This window comes from Phoxinus phoxinus (genome assembly GCF_949152265.1).
Source record: "Phoxinus phoxinus genome assembly, chromosome: 18".
In the NCBI taxonomy this organism is placed as follows: domain Eukaryota; kingdom Metazoa; phylum Chordata; class Actinopteri; order Cypriniformes; family Leuciscidae; genus Phoxinus; species Phoxinus phoxinus.
In genome coordinates this window covers 18,440,604-18,461,355 of record NC_136893.1, presented here as the reverse complement: position 1 = coordinate 18,461,355, position 20,752 = coordinate 18,440,604, and the positions used below count along the sequence as shown (strand labels likewise).

The 20,752-nt window shown below is 39.9% G+C and overlaps 2 protein-coding genes across 2 annotated transcripts in view; one reads left to right on the top strand and one right to left on the bottom strand.

Moving 5' to 3' along the window:
• Positions 1 to 20,752, bottom strand: part of pofut1 (protein O-fucosyltransferase 1) — a 328,122-nt gene that overhangs the window by 35,086 nt on the left and 272,284 nt on the right. The window lies entirely within an intron of this gene.
• Positions 1 to 20,752, top strand: part of plagl2 (pleiomorphic adenoma gene-like 2) — a 46,514-nt gene that overhangs the window by 18,506 nt on the left and 7,256 nt on the right. The gene's annotated exons all lie outside the window — the stretch shown is intronic.

The window sequence follows — 20,752 nt, the reverse complement described above, 5'->3', positions numbered from 1 at the left end:
TCTTTACGTGCACAGAACGCGACTGGTGTCTGCTGTTGATGTTTTTTTTTTAAAGAAATCGTAGAAAATAGTTTTATTTTCTATTGCCGTGCTGTTGTGAATGTGAGTTTGCAGTCTGTCTGTATCGAATCTGATGGGACACTGGGCATGTCTTTTTATTTCTACTAAGTTAGCTTTACCCAAAAACGAACAGCATGAGCAGTGGAGTCTGATCCGTTAACAAATAACTCCTTTGAGATGATTATTTTAATGAATCATTCAATAAGACTCACTGATTGGAATCAGTGTGATTAATCCTTCACTGAATCAGTCAGAGTGATTCCTGAATCATCATGTGAATCATTTATAGAACTGTGGACAGGCTTCTGAACCAAAGAAAATGCTCAAAAACAGCTAAAAATTAAAAAAGCTTAATTACTTGCATTGGAACAAATATTACAAAGCTGTTACTTATTAATGTATTATTTTTATTAATTTTTTTGCAATGTTCATGACTAATCACATTTCATCACAAATTACTTTGTCACCATGAAATCAAAATTGACAGTTTTTTTTTAATTGAAATATTGCAGGATTTATTATAGGTGATTTATCCGTGCACATCATTATTTGTTTTTTAATTCATGTGCCCTCATGTTTTTTTAATCAAATGAACTTCCCCTCTCTCTTGCAACATAACTTCTCTGATGACGATATCTGGGGTGAGACGGGACAGCCTGTCACTGATTTAAAATCCACAATAGCAAACCACAACCATCTAACCATCAATTCCAGATAGACAAAATCAAGCTCCGCCCCTCATTTTTATCTCGTTTAAGAAGCGTTTCACCTGTATGTCATGGAAGAAAAGACCATCGCAAGTTCGCAACTTCCATTTCATGTCGACTTTAAAGTTCTTTGATTATATGTAGTTATCGACTGAACTAATTATATAAATTATAATACATATTTTATATTTTAATAATAATTAGAATCGAGGATTGTCATTGATTTTGACATAGATGTTAACGCTCACCAGCCACTGTGGCTAGTGGTTTACCAAAGTTACTAGCCACTCACAATTTCACTGGCCACAATTTTGACATTAATACCATGAGGTGCCATATAGATATTTGTATATATGTGACCCTGGATCACAAAACAAGTAGTCACAAGTAGCTTGGGTATATTTGTGGCAATAGCCAACAATACATTGTATGGGTCAAAATTATAGCTTTTCCTTTTATGGCAAAAATCATTAGGCTATTAAGTAAAGATCATGTTCCATGAAGATATTTTGTAAATGTCCTACTGTAAATATATAAAACATTTATTTTTGTGAGTGAATTCAGCATAAATGGACAACTTTAAAGGCGATTTTCTCCATTTTTTTATTTTTTTGCACCCTCAGATTCCAGATTTTCAAACAGTTGAATCTCGGCCAAATATTGTCCCGACAAACCATACATCAATTGAAAGCTATTTATTCAGCTTTCATGTGATGTATAAATCTCAATTTCATAAAATTGCTCCATGTGACTGGTTTTGTGGTTTAGGGTCATATATTAATTTGAATAAATATTTGAACAATATTTTCTCATAATTTGTCCTAATATACCTGCTGTCACTTTAAGACCTGATGCACGGATTCCTGTTACACATCATGTCATGCGTTTTCTTTCTCAACTGTTTACATTCACATAAAACTAACCGATTGTGTTTACGTGAATACTCTCCAAAACCGGCATTTTGTCTTTATTTTGTGTGTAATCTTACTTGATTGTTTAAGCGCAATACAAATGGGTTATGAATGAGCAGATATATCTTTGTCTATTTCACAAACACACGTCTGCCACCCTGCAGCGGATGTCATTTCTCTGAAGGTGAGATGCAGAATCTGATCACGTTTCAAAAGAAATGTGAGGAATGCGTTCTGCTTGGCGACCATTTTCAGAGCCAGTTTATGCAGGAATGTTATTTTTACAAGTTTCGCTCTCCCCTCCTCCTCGTCTCTCCTCGCACATCCTTCTACATGTAGACGGGAAAAGAGGGAGAGGTGGGCTCTCTCCTGCAGCAAACGAAAAGTGAGCTAACTTTAGAGTTGATTGACGGAAAGGCTGAGAGAGAGTGAGCTCTATTGTAAAGTGTCGCAGATATCTGTAAACAAAAGGGCCGTCGCGACAGTGCCTGTTGTTTTAAGCGCCGCTGACGAAGCTTAGCTTAGAGATTGTTTGTTGCTGACCGTGTCTGAAAGAGAAAAAGAGAATGAAAGGAGAAAAGATAGAGTGCAGATTCTTGTCATTAAAATAAAATCTACACTTGTTTGGAAGACCATTTGATTAAAGACTTCTAAATGGAAGTTCAGATGTTTCTGCGAGTGAGTAATTGTGTTTTATTGTCAGCTTTAACTCATAAAAGTAAAGTACATTTTAGAGGTGATTAGAAGTTTGCACAAGTTTATGATTAAAGGTTTCAGCAGTGCAACAGTTTAGACATCATGTTATATTAAATACTTCTTTTTTAGACTTAAACTACAGTATAACTGTCTTACAATATAATGACAAAGTTTACGAAATATTGCGCGTGTATATCTTTGAATATACATTACAGTTCCAAAGTTTGGGGTTGGTAAGATTATTTAATGTTTTTGAAGGTTTTAAAGTCTCTTATGCTCACCAAGGCTGCATTCATCTGATTAAAAATACAGAAAAAACTGTGATAATGTGAAGTCTTATTACAATTTAAAATAGCCATTTTCTATTTCATTTTTATTGTAATTTATTCCTGTAATAGTAAAGCTGAATTTTCAGCATTATTACTCCAGTCTTCACTCTTCAGTGTCACATGATGCTTCAGAAATCATTCTAATATGCTGATTTGATGCTCAAGAAACATTTATTATTATTATTTTAATTTTGATAAAGTGTGTGTGTGTGTGTGGGGGGGACAATTCAGGATTAAGAACATTTAAAAGAACAGCAATTATTTGAAATAGAAATCTGAATTAAAAAATCATCTGACCCCAAACTTTTAAACGGTACTGTAAAAATAAATAGAAACAAACAAATAAAGAACGAAAGAAACCAGTAAACAAACACATATGTGTATTTATACCGGTACTTATATACACACATGTGCACAAATTCCTGGAGCTTGGGTGTTATTGAAGTGACACCACTTCAAGGAAGATCTGTGTATATGAAATATAGTTAAAATAAACAAATAATTGTTATTATTATAATGTTTTAAAAACATTTTTGTGCCTCTTTTGTGGAAACCGTGATCCACTTTTTTCAGGATTCCTTGATTAATAGAAAAGCTCAAAATAACAGCAATTATTTGGAATATAAATCTTTTGTTATATATTAAATGTCTTTACTATCAAGTTTGATCAATTTAATGTTACCTTGCTGAATAAAATTATATATATATATATATATTATTTTATTCATTAATTATTAATTAATATATATATTTGGAACAAAATCATGATGAGTCTATTTCACGTTTTTGTTACTGGTGCAATTTTACTAAGAAATGGAGACCAGCTCTCCATTTCTGTCACAAAAATGCAAGAAAAAAAAGTCATAAGGACAAAAATGTAGTTTAAGTAAAACTGCAACAAGACAGCAGTTCTCAGCTGCATCTGTAAGTGTTTTGAGTTGTTTTATAAAGCACATGACTAAGAACATTATTCAGTATGAATAATAGAGCGAAAGAACAAAAGAGTGATTGAGAAATAAAACGGAGACATTAAAACGCTCTAACAGAGAGCAATGTTTGAGGGATGCGGTAGGGAATGGGGAGAGAGAGGGACAGAGTTGGCATGTTGCCGTCTGGCAGGATGCCTGATGTTCTGGAGCTCTGTGTCACCAGCAGGACTCCCTGCCAGAAGGGGTTTCCCCTGACTCACCTCAACTCTCTCTCTCTATCACACACACACACACACACCATTCACAGTCACATCAACATCAACCCACAATGTAAACCCCATATACACTAGAAGAGCTACATATAGAATCCGAAATATCTTTAACCTCTTATCTCCACCAGTTCTGGGTAACTGATTATTATCTGGGTTACAAGTAGCCGACTTCATTTTTGGAATATTACAATTTAAAATACTCATAATCAGACTGCAGTTACATTTTTATTGATTACATACTATGAACATATTATTACTATTTTACTGTAAAAATAAACATTTTGAAAAAAAAATTGTAATAATAGTCATATATAATACATGTTATAGTAAAAGTATTAACATAATTATTATTAACAACAATTAATATTATTCTTATTATTTTACAGACCAACTGTAAAATTACTATAGAGAATGTGAAGCTATATTAGGAGGATTCTGCTAGAGTTTAAGGCAGTGCTAAGTTTTTTATTGTGATTGTGAAAAATGTCGGCATTGTAGGCCATTCATGCTGCATTGAGAATTGCCATCATCTTTCAGGGAGAAACCTGAACAATGTAATACGTTTTTTCGCCTTTTTTACGTGTAAGGGAACACTAAGGGAAGCAGGCTGAGGAGGTGACGAGTAAACGCCGGATAGCAAATCTGCTAATAATGTCGCTGATTAAACATTGCCTATCTCTCAATACAATTATCACATTGCGGAGTGTTGTTGAAAGTTTAGTTTTTTGCTTCGTTTAACATTACCTTTGCAAATATGCAAAATGAAAAAAGAAAATATTTTGGTTGTCATGTTTAAATTAATATATAAAAAACAGTGTCGGTGTCTTGTCTGCTGAACGTGACCCACAATCTCTGATTTATATCAATTTGGGTATCTGTATAAATGGTCACATGACATGCAGGTAAATAAAAGAAACAAAACCCTGACGTAGTGTTTTAGATAATAAAAATGGAATAGCCTATTCTTTCTCATTGTATTTTTGTATCAATACAGTACAATATTGTCATATTCAATCTTATAAACGAGTTTGGTCAAAAGTAATCAAAAAGTAATCCGAATACATTACTTAAAATAATATGTTTATAAATAATAATGAAAATTACTTGTAATGTGTTTTAAAAAACTACAATTTGTAAGTAATCTACCCAGCACTGATCTTCACCATGCTCTGCTTCTCTGTCCTAAGATCACATCTACAACCTGCTTTTACATTTGGAACCCAAAAATCCTCAGTATCTCATCCCAGCTTCAAGTTGTGTTTTCCGCATTCACAAGGGGAATCCCTGAGGAAATCAGAAAGGCATCTGGCACTGATGTTTTAACTACACACATGCCTTTTCCTGTTATACAGCGCATGTAGCTTCTGATAGCCAGAATCAGACTTAAAGCAAAACACCCCTTAAAAGAAACGTCGGCATGTTTGCTCTGTCATTGTTCAGCCGCAAATTAGATCAGGGAGGGTCCCCGCTTTAATTGGCCTTTGTTTGTCAAGCCTGTTAATTTTAGTTTCCCTCCTTTTCTCGAGTGTCGTTAAGTGGGGTCCGTGTGTTGGCCAGATGTCTTCGTGCAACAAGTATATTGAGAGCTTTTTTCATCGTGAAGAAAAGATGAATGAAAGAAAGGAGACGCAGATATAGTTTACTCTGTGGCGTTTGTGCGCTGAGGGGTCAAGGGTTATAAAATCAGTGGAACGGAAGCGTTACTTGCTGACTCTGCAGATTGACATGGACATTTTTGAATGTGTTGTTTGTTCTGAGTTACAAAATGGATAGTTCCAGTCATGCTAAAGTACACAGGATGTATGGATCTAAACTCTGCTTATACCTACTGTGTATATCGCTGCTCAGTACCCATGAAGCCAGTTATCAACCTTGTTTAACCCATTTTTGGGTCATGACCCACTAGCGTAGGACCATTGTTTTAGCAGAAGGATGACCGTTTAATGGATTGTCCTTCATAAAATAACATTTGATTAATTTTTTTTTTTTTTGAAAGCAAAAAGGCATTCAAGGCCATATTAAAGGGATAGTTCACACAAACATTTAAATACTGTCATCATTTGCTCACCCTAGAATTTTCAAGTTCTTCCAAACCTGTATGCCTTTTTTTCTTTTGCTGAACACAAAATAAGATATTTTGAAGAATATATATGGGTAACCAAACGGGCCCCATTGACTTCCATAGTATTTTTTTGTTGCTGTTCCATACTATGTTTGGTTACCCATATTCTGCAAAATATCTTATTTTGTGTTCAGCAAAAGAAAGAAACTCATACTGATATCATTTTCATTTTCGGGTGAACTGTCCCTTTAAATATTGCAGCTCAGTTGCAGTTGCGCCAGTATTTATACATAGTAAACGTTGTTATATCTGTTGTGTCAGAAGACGTTCAGTGGATCGTTCTTGGATGGTGTGATGAATTGTTTATAGGCATGCCTACCTCAACAGAGCTTTAATCTGTTTATTATTCTTAAAGCTGCATATGTGCCCACTTTAACCACTGGAACAGCACACGAAGGGAGAAAAAGTGAGCGAAAGCAAAATATTTTGCCATGTGTTTTTGTTGGCATCATAGATGGAGCTGTTGTGGCATCTTTAGGGTTTGCTAGTTAGTCATGTGCAAATTAAACTATTGTTATTTTTTTAGTTAAAAGCAGCATAAACTCATTCAAAAGTTTGGGGTTAGCAAGATTTTCTTGAGAAAGTCATACTTGTATTAAGCAGGATGCATTAAATTGATCAAAAGTAACTGTAAAGACATTAACAATGATATAAACATGTATTATGGTTTCCACAGAAATATTAAGCAGCACATCGTTTTCCACATCGATAATGTCAAAAATGTGTCTTGAGCTGCAAATCAGCATATTAGAATGATTTCTGAAGGATCATGTGACACTGAAGACTAGAGTAATGATGCTGAAAATTCAGCTTTGGTCACAGGAATAAATGACATTTTAAAATATATTAAAATAGAGAACAATTATTTTAAATTGTAATTATATTTCATATAATATTTTAACTATTCATTTTCTTCTGTGTGGTCCTCTGACGTGAGTTCACGAGAGCGTCACGACGCATACGCGAGAACTGAAAAGATGACGCTCACGATCATTTGATGGGAAAGTGTGAAAAGTAATCCATTTATAAGCCTATGAAGGAGTCAGACAGCTCTCAGATTTAATAAAAAATATCTTAATTTCTGTTCCAAAGATGAACAAAAGTCTAAAAAACCTAAAAATGAATATGGATATTGTAAATGCATAACGAGAGCTTTGATTATCAGTGATTTTAAGGACTTAAATTTCCTCACCTGCAACTATCGTAATACAACAAAGACTTGGAGCATGTGTTGTATGGACCACTTTTATTTATTTAAATTTTTTTTGCTGGTCATTCACCAGAATTTCACAGTACACTTTAACACTTCCCTTTGCGATTAGTGAAGAATTAAATGCACCAATCAAATCAGTTATAATGAGACAAACACAAGGCAGATGAGCTGAGCTGGCCTGCTGTAACGGTCAACCGCAGCGGGGCTAAGTTTAGATGCGTTTCCCTGTGTTTGTGCCCCTGGCTGGTGGATGTGTTTAATGTGGAGGGGGGCGGAGACGGTGCAGATTGTGGCCACATCCCGTGCTGGTAGCCAGGGCCAGTGCAGTGTAACTGTTGAGGGTTTGGCAGGGCTTTACCTCTGTGTCAGTAGGGTGGAAGAGAGGCAGCTTTCCGCTCTTTACGACCCCACTAAGATCTCTGTACAGTCCAAACGGACACTGTTAGAGGAAGTGAAACCTGTCCGTCACAGAGAACGCCACAGGACCCGTGCGTGCGTGCGTGTTTGTGTGTGTGTGTTTGGGGGGGGGGGGGGGTGGTAAAAGGAGCGTGACCAGAATGTCGAACAGCTACATGTGTTAAAAAAGTGGACTTGAAAAATAGGCTGGTGTTGATTTGTAACTACAATTCCGTAATGACTAGGACAAAGTGCACATTGTGTTTTTTTTCAACCGGCTCTCAGGTTAAAAGTTGTCTTTGTTTGTGTTTAAGCCCCTGAACGTGAAGATAACACACACACAGACACACACACACACACACACACACACACACACACACACACACACACACACACACACACACACACACACACACACACACACACACACACACACACACACACACACACACACACACACGCACTTTCTGTCCCCCGCAGGTCTCATATCTGGCATCTCCTGTTGCAGTTGCTCCCCCTTCCTCTGCCTGTCATCCCTTGTCAATGTGGTCAGTAAAGCATGACTAGCCATCCTCCCCTCTGGAGTCTGTGTGACTATCACTGACCTAGAGCTCCTCCCTCCTGTCCCTTACTCTCTCTCTCTCTCTCTCTCTCTCTCTCTCTCTCTCTCTCTCTCTCTCTCTCTCTCTCTCTCTCTCTCTCTCTCTCTCTTCTTCCTCTTTCCTTCCTCTCTGAAATTCTTTTCTCTCACTCGCTCTCTGTGCCATCTGTTGCTTTGCTTAACTACCACACTCTCGTAATCTCTCTCGTCTCCCTCTCTCGAGCGCGGCTGTTGTCACTTTAGCTCAGTATGGTGAACTCAAGGGCTATTTTTGGTAACTGAACTTCTTTTTTTCCGGAACACGTTGAGAGTCGTGTGCCTCTGCGTTAATAAAACCCTCGGAGGCGTGAGACACGGCCTTGGGTTCACACAGCCATGTCTGTGCATCTGCTGTTTAATAAATACACTTTCACTTTAATCAGTGTTTCATGGGTTTAATGTCTTATTTACTTATTATTTTCTAATTCACCAAAGGAGTTTGAGTTGTAGAGTGTGAATATAGACTTAAAGTGAGTTTATTGGATTCACAAGTGAAACTGAAGTGGTTTCCATGTTAAATAAAATGTTGTGATGTAAGTGAATAAATAGGTTTTGCTCTTCGATTTCGAGTTCAGGACAGGTGAAGTTTGCTCATGTTTGCAGATCAAATCAAATCATCTTTCTTGTTTGTTAGTCCCTCCCACCTGGTGGAAGTTCACCAGAAGCGCACTCACTGACCTTTTGATGGACTCTCTGATTGGGTAGATTTTTTTGCTAACATTTGCATTTTTTAAAAGTTACTCCATGACAGGAGTAGGCAGTCCTTATTTCAGATGAAATCATCTTTGTGACTAGCTTCATAAACGATAAAGAAAAGGCTTTTCAGTTCATTATCATGTCAATATTTTTTATTTTTTTCCATGGAAATTAGATATTTAAGGTTTTATTGATGCACTCTTAATATTTTGTCTGTCTTCCTGTAATAAAGAGTATATTGCTGAAGTCTATTTGTGAATCTAAATTAAATATTTGTAATATTGCACCGGCTGTCATACTTACAGAAGACTTAATATCTCTTAGGTAAACAAAATAAAGATAAAACCGCTATAGAACAAACAAATCTGACCGCTTTCTTCGTCTAAACATCTCAGTGATGTGAATATAGCAATGAGAAAATACTGTTGCATGTGGCCAGATTATATTCATTATAATATTGATACTTATAATAGGTCAAGTAATAATTTGTACTAAAGTTTAGGTTTTTGAAATACCAACTTTATCAGAGTACTCTGCACACTGTACTTTATCACATTATAACTCATAATTATATATATAATGTTTGGAAAGAAACCTATTATCAACATGGATTTGACTCGTCAGAAGGAGGATTAACACCCAAATGTATATAGAAAACAATATTTAGACAGAATATCTGTAAAAGGGAAATTACTTAATTACTTATAAGATAAAAAAAACTTCAGCAATGGTGACTGGACAACAACATGATGTAATTTGCATTCCAAAACAATGCTCAATTTTCAGCTTTACATTTAGCTTTGGAATATACTGGAAACTCACAACAAAAGAATTGTATAACCTTAAAAACTGCATTTCAGCCTTAAAAACGGTTTGTCTTTTGGTGGACTGCATGTTAACTAAAGCGGACCACTTAAATAATCTTTTTTTTTTTGTATTATCTTTTGCTGGGTTCTGGGTCATCTTGGGTTATCAGGAAATGAATGAGCTGCAAAGAAGGCTATTAATCTGGAACTAGAAGAATGTCAAATTCCTACTGTCAACTTAGACCTACTGTCAATCATTATATTAAACAAGTGGCAAAAAGAATGGGTTTTATATATACACAAACAATTAATTGCACGAATTCCATAAAACAAATCCCTAACAGACTTTTATTCTCCTTTAAAGCAAGATTTGATCAAGTGGTGTTCACTAGATATAGTTCATACAAGATTGACCAACTCTCTGTATGTTCTGCAAGACCCATCTTTCCATTAAACATATTTTATTGGACTACTCCACTTTTAATGCAAGTAGACAGCTCACTTAAGGACTTGTCTAGTGAGATTTCACCAGAAATGGTTTTAAAATTTTTATCAAATGTTAATATCCACTCGATTTCAAACCGCGTTTTTGAGACTGTCTTTGGTTCACTGCAGTTTTAAGGAGAAAATACTCAGCAATGGTGTTGACTTATACATTTGTACATGGTTTGTCTCAAAGCATACCAAAAACACCACATAGACATATAAACAACTTTAAAAGCTTGATTTTCACCACAGGGGACTTCAAAGATGCAGTAGTTGGTTTCTGAGAAACTGTTGATATGTTTTACTTCACGTGCGGAGCAGAAACAAAGCAACCCGTTTCCAGGTCTTCCCACTTCCGTCTCGCAGCGCTGGAAAGCTTTCCTAATATTAACGCACGTCCTGAAGCTCTTGCCTTCTTTGTCTAATGATATTGTAATGTCTCTCAGCCGTCTTTCTTAAAATCTCCCATTTGCTCTCTCTTGTAGTGTTGTGCTGCTCGGTCCGATCCACTTTCAACAGCGTTTCTCAGAAATCGCTTACCGCACCTTTAAATGAAGTGCTACATTGATAGTTGAAAACAATAGAATAAAATATTTAAGAAACAAACACAAAGGGACGGTGGATGTTCCCTCGATCTAGTAAATTCAGTGTAAATCGGTGCAGGTTTCACTGTAATTGACCAGAATCTGGCCCTCTGCCTGTGACCTTGAATTAGCTGCTCTCTCACTCTCTGCCTTTGGGCAGAAGGGGTTAAACCTGCACACGGGAGGCAGCATGGTGTACACGGTGACCTCTGACCCCCGGGCCAGAGGAATGCGAAAACCCTTTAATCTCAAAACAAAACCTCAGACACACTCACGCAGCCAATATGGATGGCCAGTTTCCCCCCTCTGTGGCAGCATTCAGTGAGCGTGCGTTTGTGTGGCCTACAGGAGGATGGTCATATATAAACCTGCCCACCCCCACTGACCCATGTGTCAAACCTCAATCAAATACTCAAAGGCTGTTAAAAGTATGTGGATACACTGATGTGAAATTGTCGCAAACTTACATTTAGGAGCAAGTAACATTATTGGTCACTTTAATGGGTTAGGTTTGAATCCTGTTGTTGGTTAGGGATCGGCTGTGGTGTCAGAATGCCTGATGTTTGTGTGTCGATGTGCTGTGTGACGGATGGGATGTGTGCATGTGGAATGTTTGCGGTGGAGAAGCTGAAGCATCACAATGGCGCAGGGCTCCCTGGAGCAAGTGAATGGAGCAGTGTCACCCCCCCCGCACCCGTCCCGCTGTGTGACGACTGCAGCAGCGCCACACAGCTGTCACTTCCTCTTATACACATACATATGGAGAAACGTACTCCTTTAAAGTCAACATCAATTGTCATTTGCAGCTCTTTACTTCTATAGTGACATTTCGAAATAAAACAAGATATTCAGTGAGGGGAAAAAAGACTTGATTTTATCAGCTGGGATTTGATACATGCCAGAATGGAGAGAAGACAAACTTTTTTGATGGATCAATCATGATAAGGAGAGTGTATTACTTTCTTGTTGACTTTAAGGGGCAGTCATGCATTCATATAATCACACCGTTACAAAGTTTGGGGTCGGTAGATTTTTTAAAACATGTTTTTGAAAGAAGACTCTTATGTTCTCCAATGCTGCATTTATTTAATCAAAAATAAATGAAAAACTATAATGTAAAAAAAAAAGTTAGTATTATTTTTAAGTAGTATTTTTAAACGTATTGTATTCCTGTGATGCAAAGCTGAATTTTCAGAATTATTTATCCACTCTTTAGTGTCACAAGCTCCTTAATAAATCATTCTAATGTGCTGATATGCTGCTCAATAAACATTTCATATGAATGTTGAAAACTTTTTGTAACATCATTCTGAATAAAAGTATTTATTTCTTTAAAAAAGAAAAGTTATATCGAGCTTAAACTTTTGAATGGTATAAAATATGAATTGGCTATTAAAAGTATATACCGTAAAAAATAAATAGTCAGTAGTTGATTGTGGTTATGAAGTCTGTGTTTGTAAACGTTTACATTTTAGGCTCATGTGACTCTGCATTCGTAAATGTGTGGTCAGCAGGAGACAGGTGGATTTTGAGCTCTAGACAAAAGGGTAATTGACTAGAGGTGTATGCTTATGAGAGATATTTGTGAAGAATACTCCACACATGCAAAATATTGATACTTAATACAAAAGTAATGCATCCATCTAGCCTGGGAAAACCCAGACCACTCTCAGTTGTAACTGAGTTAGGGTCTGGCAAAGACAATTCATTTCCACAGGGGCGTCACGAACGGACGTCGGATAGATCTAAAACGCTAGTTACGCATGTAACTGTGGTTCTGTGAATTCTGGATGACCACCAGAGGCAGTGTAAACACTATGGATTATCGCAGCGCCAGCCAGATAGGTCGAGAGAATATACCAACAAAGTCACGTGGCGTGACGTATGCTGAGCCCTGGAGGTTATAGGCTACAGTAGCTCAGCACTCTACCTCGGTACGCCTTTCTCGCGCATTCCGAGTGACTAAGAACTCTGGCGGTCATCCAGAATTCACAGAACCACAGTTACATGCGTAACTAGCGTTCTGTTTCATTCTTACTGACCACCAGAGGCAGTGTAAACACTATGGATGACACATACCAACATAGTCATGAGGAATGCCACCCACCTGATGAAATTAAGGCTGCTCCAGAAGAACCGCAGAACTAACGGCATGATGAGCAGCAACGTTGACTTTATAAAACCGGGCAAACGTGCATGGAGAAGTCCAGGTAGCAGCAGTGCAGATATCTACCAGGGAAACTCCTCTGAAAACAGCCCATGAAGATGAGATGGCCCTAGTGGAATGGCAAGTTAGTCCCCAGGGCAGTGGTCTCCCTGCTGCCTTGTAAGCCATTGTAATGGTCTCTACTATCCAGTTCGACAACCTCTGCTTCGACACTGGAGCACCTTTCTTCGCACCACCATAGCAGACAAATAACTGGTCCGACTGTCTAAATTGAACAGTAGAGTTCACATAATACTTCAAGGCACGAACAGGACACAAAAGTTGGGCACTTGAATCAGACCCTGAAGAAGTCTGAAAAGACGCCAGTTCAATGTGCTGATTTATGAACTGAGTAAGAAGGACCTTCGGAAGAAAAGAAGGATTGGGTCGTAGAACCACCCCGGAGTCATCCGGTAACCAACGCAAGAACAGTTCGCTAACAGACAGCGCGTGCAACTCACTGACCCATTTCGCAGTAGCAATAGCTAACAAAAAAGAAGTCTTCAAGGACAACATTTTAACGTCAATGCCTTGCAAGGGCTCAAACTGGGATGAACACAGGAATGCAAGCACGAGTGACAAATCCCACACAGGAAAACTAGGATTCCGAGCAGGGTTCAGACGGCGCGCGCCCTTCAGAAAACTGCAGACAAGACTGTGAGAGCCCAGCGAAGAGCCGCCAACTGGAACATGATACGCAGAAATCGCAGCCACGTATACTTTCAACGTGGAAGCTGCTTTTCCTTCCTCCAGTAAGCGTTGAAGAAAGCTTAAGATACTCGGGATGTCACATTTTGCAGGATCAAGCCCTTGTTCCTCACACCATGTAGAAAAAAGCTTCCAACGGGAAGCATAAATCTGTCATGTGGAAGAAGCCCTGGCATTAGAGATGGTGTGAATAACAGAAGGGTCACAATGCTCCAGGGAAGGATTTAGCCCAATGGCCAGACCCAAAGCTGCAGACGTGCCTGGTCCGGGTGCCAGACACTGGCCTCCAGCTGGGAGAGGAGGTCCTTCCTGGGGGAAAGCTTCCATGGATTCCCTGTCAGAAGTCTCAGCAACAAAGGAAACCATGGTCTGGCTGGCCACCGTGGTGCCACCAGCAACACTCTGTGCTTGCGCAGGGAGATCCTGTGCAACGTCTCCCATAACAGAGGGATAGGTGGAAACGCATATAGCAGGCAGTTCGGCCATTCGTGAGACAGCGCATCCTGGCCCAGGGGGCTGGACACTTCTGTTCTTGCAAACCATAATCGGCAGTGGGTGGTCATCTCTGAAGCAAAAAGATCCACCTCTGCTCTTCCAAATCGTAGCCAGATCTCCTGCACTACAACTGGATGAAGCATCCATTCTCCTGGGTGTACTTGATCCCTGGAAAGAGCATCCGCTGTCTGGTTGCACACTCCTGGACCGAACGAGACCGAACGAGAACATGGCGGCCTGCCAGAACCGGCATGAAGTACTTTAGGGCCAAGAACACTGCTCTTAGTTCTAGCAGGTTGATATGTTCTGTGGCCTGGATCGGTGTCCAGCGCCCGCAAATACCCCTCCGATTCCACGTTGCTCCCCATCCTGTGAGGGAAGCGTCTGTCGTGACCAACTCCCGACGAGAGGGAACAACACCCAGGGGCACTCCTGCCTTCAGAAACTCGAACTGTCTCCACCGCCTCAACGCACATATGCAACGGTGAGAAATCATAACCAGTCGATGGCGATGCCTGGTGGGATCTAGCCGCAAACTGTTGTTCCATAACTGAAGTGGCCTGAGGTGGAGTAAACCCAGGGGAATCACCACTGTAGCCGCTGTTAACATCCCTATCAGTCGTAGGACCACCTCGTACTGCAAAGACACCCCCGGGTGAAAGCGAGCCAAAAGTTGCAGAATGTTCGTCACACGTTCCTGAGACAGGGAGGCAGACATTAGACAGGAATTCAGGGTCATTCCTATGAACGTAGTGGTCTGTGATGGAATCAGACGGCTCTTTTTCTCGTTCACAGAAAACCCCAGCTTCTGCACATGTCTCAAAAGCAGTCTGGAGTCTTGTACAGCCTGCCGCTCTGTTGGGGCACAGAGAAGCCAGTCGTCCAAATAAGGAAGAATACGCATGCCTCTCATCCAAAGAGGAGACAGAGCTGCGCTCACACACCTTGTGAAGACGCGAGGAGCAAGGGAAAGGCCGAAGGGTAGCACTTTGAACTGGTAAGCTTGATTCAGGAAACTGAAACGCAGAAACTTTCTGTGATGTACAGCAATTGGGACATGAAAGTAAGCATCTTTCAGGTCGACACTTACAAACCAATCGTCTGCAGTCACAGACCGAAGAACATCGGCTGTGCGCAGCATTCGAAAAGGAAGGACCTTCAGGAACAAATTCAGAAGCCTCAAATCGAGAATTGGGCGGAAACCACCGTCCTTCTTCGGAACAAGAAAATATGTTGAATAGAACCCGTCTCCCTGAACGAGGGGATGAACTTTTTCTATGGCTCCCTTCTCTAACAGTGAACAAATTTCCAGAGAGAGAGCCACCACGCGAACCGCGTCTCTGACAATCGTAGGAACAATTCTTGAAAATCTGGGAGGTCGACGTCGAAACTGTAGAGTATATCCCCTGCTCAGAGTCGCCAACACCCAGGGGTCTGCTGTGTTGGATCTCCAGTACTCCAGTTGATCTATTGAAAAACGATCGACCGCCGGCCTGGCTGTCTCAGGCTTTATGTGTGCGATTTTTAGTGTTCGCGGGGGGACGCTGACGGGGTCCTCCTGGAAACTGTCGATGAGGTGGGCGAAAAACTCTCACCTCTTCAGGAGCACGAGGTCTCTGAGGGGGCTGTGACTGAGGTGTAGCATGCCGGCGGAAACGTTGCTCCGATGTGGCATAGTGCTGTCGGGTCTGAACCGCTGGCATCCTAAAGGTAGGGTTGCGCTGCACCTGTGTCAGTTGACGAGTAGCTTCAGACAGCTTTATCCTCTTTTCCAACAGTTCCGGAACATTTGGACCAAAAAGATGCCCGGGAACGAATGGAAGTTCTCTCAAGGTTTTCTTACAGTCCTCCGGCAGTCGTGCTTGGGCAAGCCACACTTGGCGGCGGGCTGCCAGAAGCGTGGCTGTAAGACTACCCAGCTCGCGGGTCACATGGCCTGTTGCTAACAGAGTAGTTTGCAGAAATTGTGAAACAGAGGGATCCGCATTCGCAGGTTCCAGCATACTGGTGGCAGCAAGGAGTAACTGGCAGATTGTGTTTTCTGCTCGAGTAATGTAGACAACAGACTCGTATGCCTTTTTCAGCAAGGAATCCGTACGACCGCATTGCGCACTGGGACATCGCACATTCCCTCGCAGAGCCTCATCAGGAGACACCACCAAAGCTGCCACAGGCTGCTCTATTTCCGGAGCACGACCCACCCCGATAGAATCTGCTTCAGCCATAAATGCCAGCGTTCGAGCAATCTTAGAGCGCCGTTTAGGCGGACCAGAACCAGTGAGAGCATTTGAGAATTCAGCCACAAAATCCTTACATGGTGGCATGGCAAAAGAAGTTGCAGCTGTGGTCTGTCTGAAAAACACATTTGTTTGGGCAGATTGGACAGGTGACTCATCAAGTCCTAGACGAGCAACTGCCATTCGAAGCACATCCAAAGTATCATCGGAGGAGGACTGGGCTTGTCCAGACGACTGAACTGAACCCCCACTAGACCCCTCCGCTGCTGGGTAACCAGTGAAAACAGCCTGAGGTGATGGTTGTGCAGCAACATCCATAGTATCCCCATGATTGTGAAAAAAGGAATCTGAAGCACTTGTAGAAAGCACATCAAACTCTGAACGATGAGAAAAACCAGGGAAATCAAGAGACTCTTCCCCAGCTCCCTGATTCTGAACATTCTCATCCTCCTGTGTCAACTTCACAGGTGTAGCAGATGAGACAGGCTGAAGCGAGTGAAGCAGACGTTTCAGCTCTGCCATCTCTGAAGAAAGCACCGACACCGTCATAGAAAGTGAACTTTTCTCAACGCGTGAATGTTCATCACCTCGCGATTTGACCTTCTTAGATGGGGGGGGGGAGCACCAGCTGCCGCCGACGCTTTGCGCTTCCGAGTGCGTGAAGGGGCTGCATCCAACTGCCCAAGTTTCACTGTCGAATTAGGGTCTAACTCGGCAAGACGGAGCTGTCGTTCCGAAATAGGCAAAAGGCTGCAGTGCATGCACGGGTCCGTGAGAGCCTCTCGCAGATGTTGAACACCCAAACACGACGGGCAGAAGTCATGACCGTCGTCAGGGAGAAGATGATTAGGGCACAGCTTACAAGTCAGTGGAAAACCAGTGGCGATCGAGCTGTGAGCCATAGTTACTCGTTAATAACACCTTCGGATAGCACCGTAAGGTTAAAGGTAGGGTAGGTAGGATTTATATAAAAACTTTTTACCAAATTTGATTAAACTTTCTATATATATCAATGCATAATTAAAATGTAAGTACTCTGATAAAAAGAGTATAAAAATCGAGTGACTCTAGACCGTTTAATCTTCTAGACCGTTTAATCTTCATTAAACACAGCTCATTATTTCCATTCGGGACGAATCACAGGATTGGCTGTCACTCTCTGTCGCCATGACTACCGCCGCTATTACTGGCTCTGCCCACGTGCGCGCAGTCGCGCACCCGTTTTTAGGTGGGAGTGAATGGAATTAATGAGCTGTGTTTATTGAAGATTAAATACACTAGAGCCACTCGTTTTTTTATACTCTCTATTTCAGAGTACTTGCATTTTAATTATGCAATGGTATATAAAGACAGTTTAAACAAATTTGAATAAAAGTTTTTTTTAGACAAGTCTGACCTACCCTACCTTTAAGTTGAGCGGGATGAAAAAATTATAAAAATAAATAAAACAATTACCTCGGGCAAACCGACAGGTAATACCAACAAATATCTCACGAAAAAGAAAAAATGTCTAAAATGGCCGGCGGATTGAACCGATGGACAAAAAATGTAACATGGATTCGAGGAAAAAAACACTCTGAGTAACGTTAGATATGTCAACGGGAGACCGTTAACTCAGTCGCGGAAAACACAAGCCACCGGATAGCACCGAGAGGCACAGAGTGTTACCGACGAAGTAATGTTAATATGACTCACCAAGCGCTGTAAAATAAATCCAAATCCTTGAAATTGCGTAGACGCGCGCTGTCACAGGTTGTGAGGACGAATCTCGCTGCTTTTTTAAGCTGCACTTGACAGCGCGAATAATCACTCAAAAACAACCTATCTCAACCAGGCGAGAAAGCGAAAGAGGTAGAGTGCTGAGCTACTGTAGCCTATAACCTCCAGGGCTCAGCATACGTCACGCCACGTGACTTTGTTGGTATATTCTCTTGACCTATCTGGCTGGCGCTGCGATAATCCATAGTGTTTACACTGCCTCTGGCGGTCAGTAAGAATGAAACAGAACCAATCAGAGCGATGAATGACATGACGTATGCAGAGCGACGGAGAAACATCTCGAGACTCTCAGCAATTCTCTGTTTGTGTTAACGAAATTTAAAACAATTGTAAATCGCTTGAAACAGACGCGATAGCTGATTCGAACGAGTGATGTTGTGATGTTCCACGGCGGCATCCATCTTTGTAATGTACAAAATCTGTGTCACCGTCTCTGCTCTGTCGTCATCGTGTAAAGCCCGCCCCAACGTTTCTGATTGGTGCCGCGATTTCGACGGATTGGAAATGGGTTTATATGGGCTCTTTGCCAGACCCACTTGCAGAGCAAATCTAAATTTGCCGGAAGTGGTCTGGGTTTTCCCAGGCTAGCATCCATCAGGAAAGGGGGCATATTTTAAATGCCCAATACTCAATACTAATGAAAAGTAATGTAACAATTAGTAAAAAATGAGTAATGTGACATAAGCGGTCACTACTAAAGCAAAGGAGGAACATGCATGAATGATTGATAGCCAGAAGCATGAGAAGAGGTGCGGTGGGTTTCCTGCTGTATGAGTTTGGCTTTAGGTACACCTTTCATCATCATACCTGTCATAAGAACAGTGTGTCTGCATTGATCAATGTGATCGTATTTCATTGATGAGAGTTCTCATGCAAACATCACTTTAGAATAAACTGTACGTTGATGTCACAATGATTTTGAGGATACAGACCGTGTGTAAACGAAGCCTTGATTCTCAGTTTTATTAACTGAGTTTAGAGTCTCATAGCTGAGTTTGGGGATTTCCTTTATGTAATAAGAGAGTTATGGTGAATGATCTTGGTTGTTAAATGCAGATGTTGCAGTCCTTGCAATTCATTACTATAATTGGTTTTAAATAGAAAGTGTCAAATGAACCGAACTCTTGACGTCACTTGAACCTGTGTGCGCAACACAAGTGCTAGTGTGAAAGCACCGCCAAAAGTCTATCTATGACAAGATCATCCTGACATTTGCTCTAATACATCTACTATTTTGCCTGTCTGTAATTTGTACATGGACTTTGTTTTGTTTTAACATGACAATTTCAAGTTAAATTTTATTTATTATAGACTTACCTTTAATGGAAAGTGTCAATCGTAGGTCTTGTTACTGGTCAACATTGCTCTTACACTGTTTTAATCGTCTTTTTTGCAATCATTAGTTATGGTGTGTGTTGTGACATTTATTTTCAAAAGTACAAATCTCTCAGGTATAATGGTAATAAAAATACCATGCATAATAATTATAAAAGAATTGAACATGTTTTTTATATACAGTTTGAGCATGTCACACCACTGAACGTCATCTTGCCAAAAGTACTTAATGTACTTCATTGTACACCACACTGTTAAACATACTTTCATGATTTATCGCAACATTTTTCTTTTGTCATATCAACTTAAGATGGAAACCACATAATTCATGTGGTTCAGATAACATCATGTTTTGAGTTTCTGTTGGTTAAACTAATCTCCTTCATTGTATTAACTCACATTTTTAATTTCAATGAACTCAAGATCTTAAGGCAACCATGGTTACTTACTTTTTTAACTTAAACCAACAATACTTTTTAGATTGCAATAGATAATGTCAATAAATTAGAGATAGCGTAGACAGAGATTAGAATTATAAATGATAATTAAAGTAGTTTTTTTTTTTGTAATATCATGTGATTTAATTGATTTGCCATTCCTATAGGTAGATGTGTGTGCTTTAGGATTACAGGAGCCTTACACTGGAGTACATGTACACACATGCATGACAGAACATGCAAAGACACACAAAACTTACTTCGTGCACCTCAATTGTTAATGCGGTACAGCAACTTTGTTACTACCCAGTTTATTAATTGTTCTGTACATTACTGCCCTCTAGCTAGCACAGTGAAACAGGTAAAACATTTTTTTAGAACAGTTACATTATGCCCACATGCTGTTGTACATTTCACCTTCATGTTGATGTAAGGAACCCATAAATAATGATTTATTGTTCAGTTTAGAAATTATATTAGTGCCAGTGTTTCAAATATAATTGGTCCTTTTAAGGTAACACTTTAAAATACGGTTTTATACATTTAACATTAGTCTATTATTTAACATTAAGTATTTATCAATCTTGATAATGTTATACATTAATTAAAAATTAAACATGTTAGAAATAAACATTAACCAAGTTTAATAAATTCTGTTAAAATATTGTTTACAGTTAACAGATGTTAACAAATGTTAACATACATCTT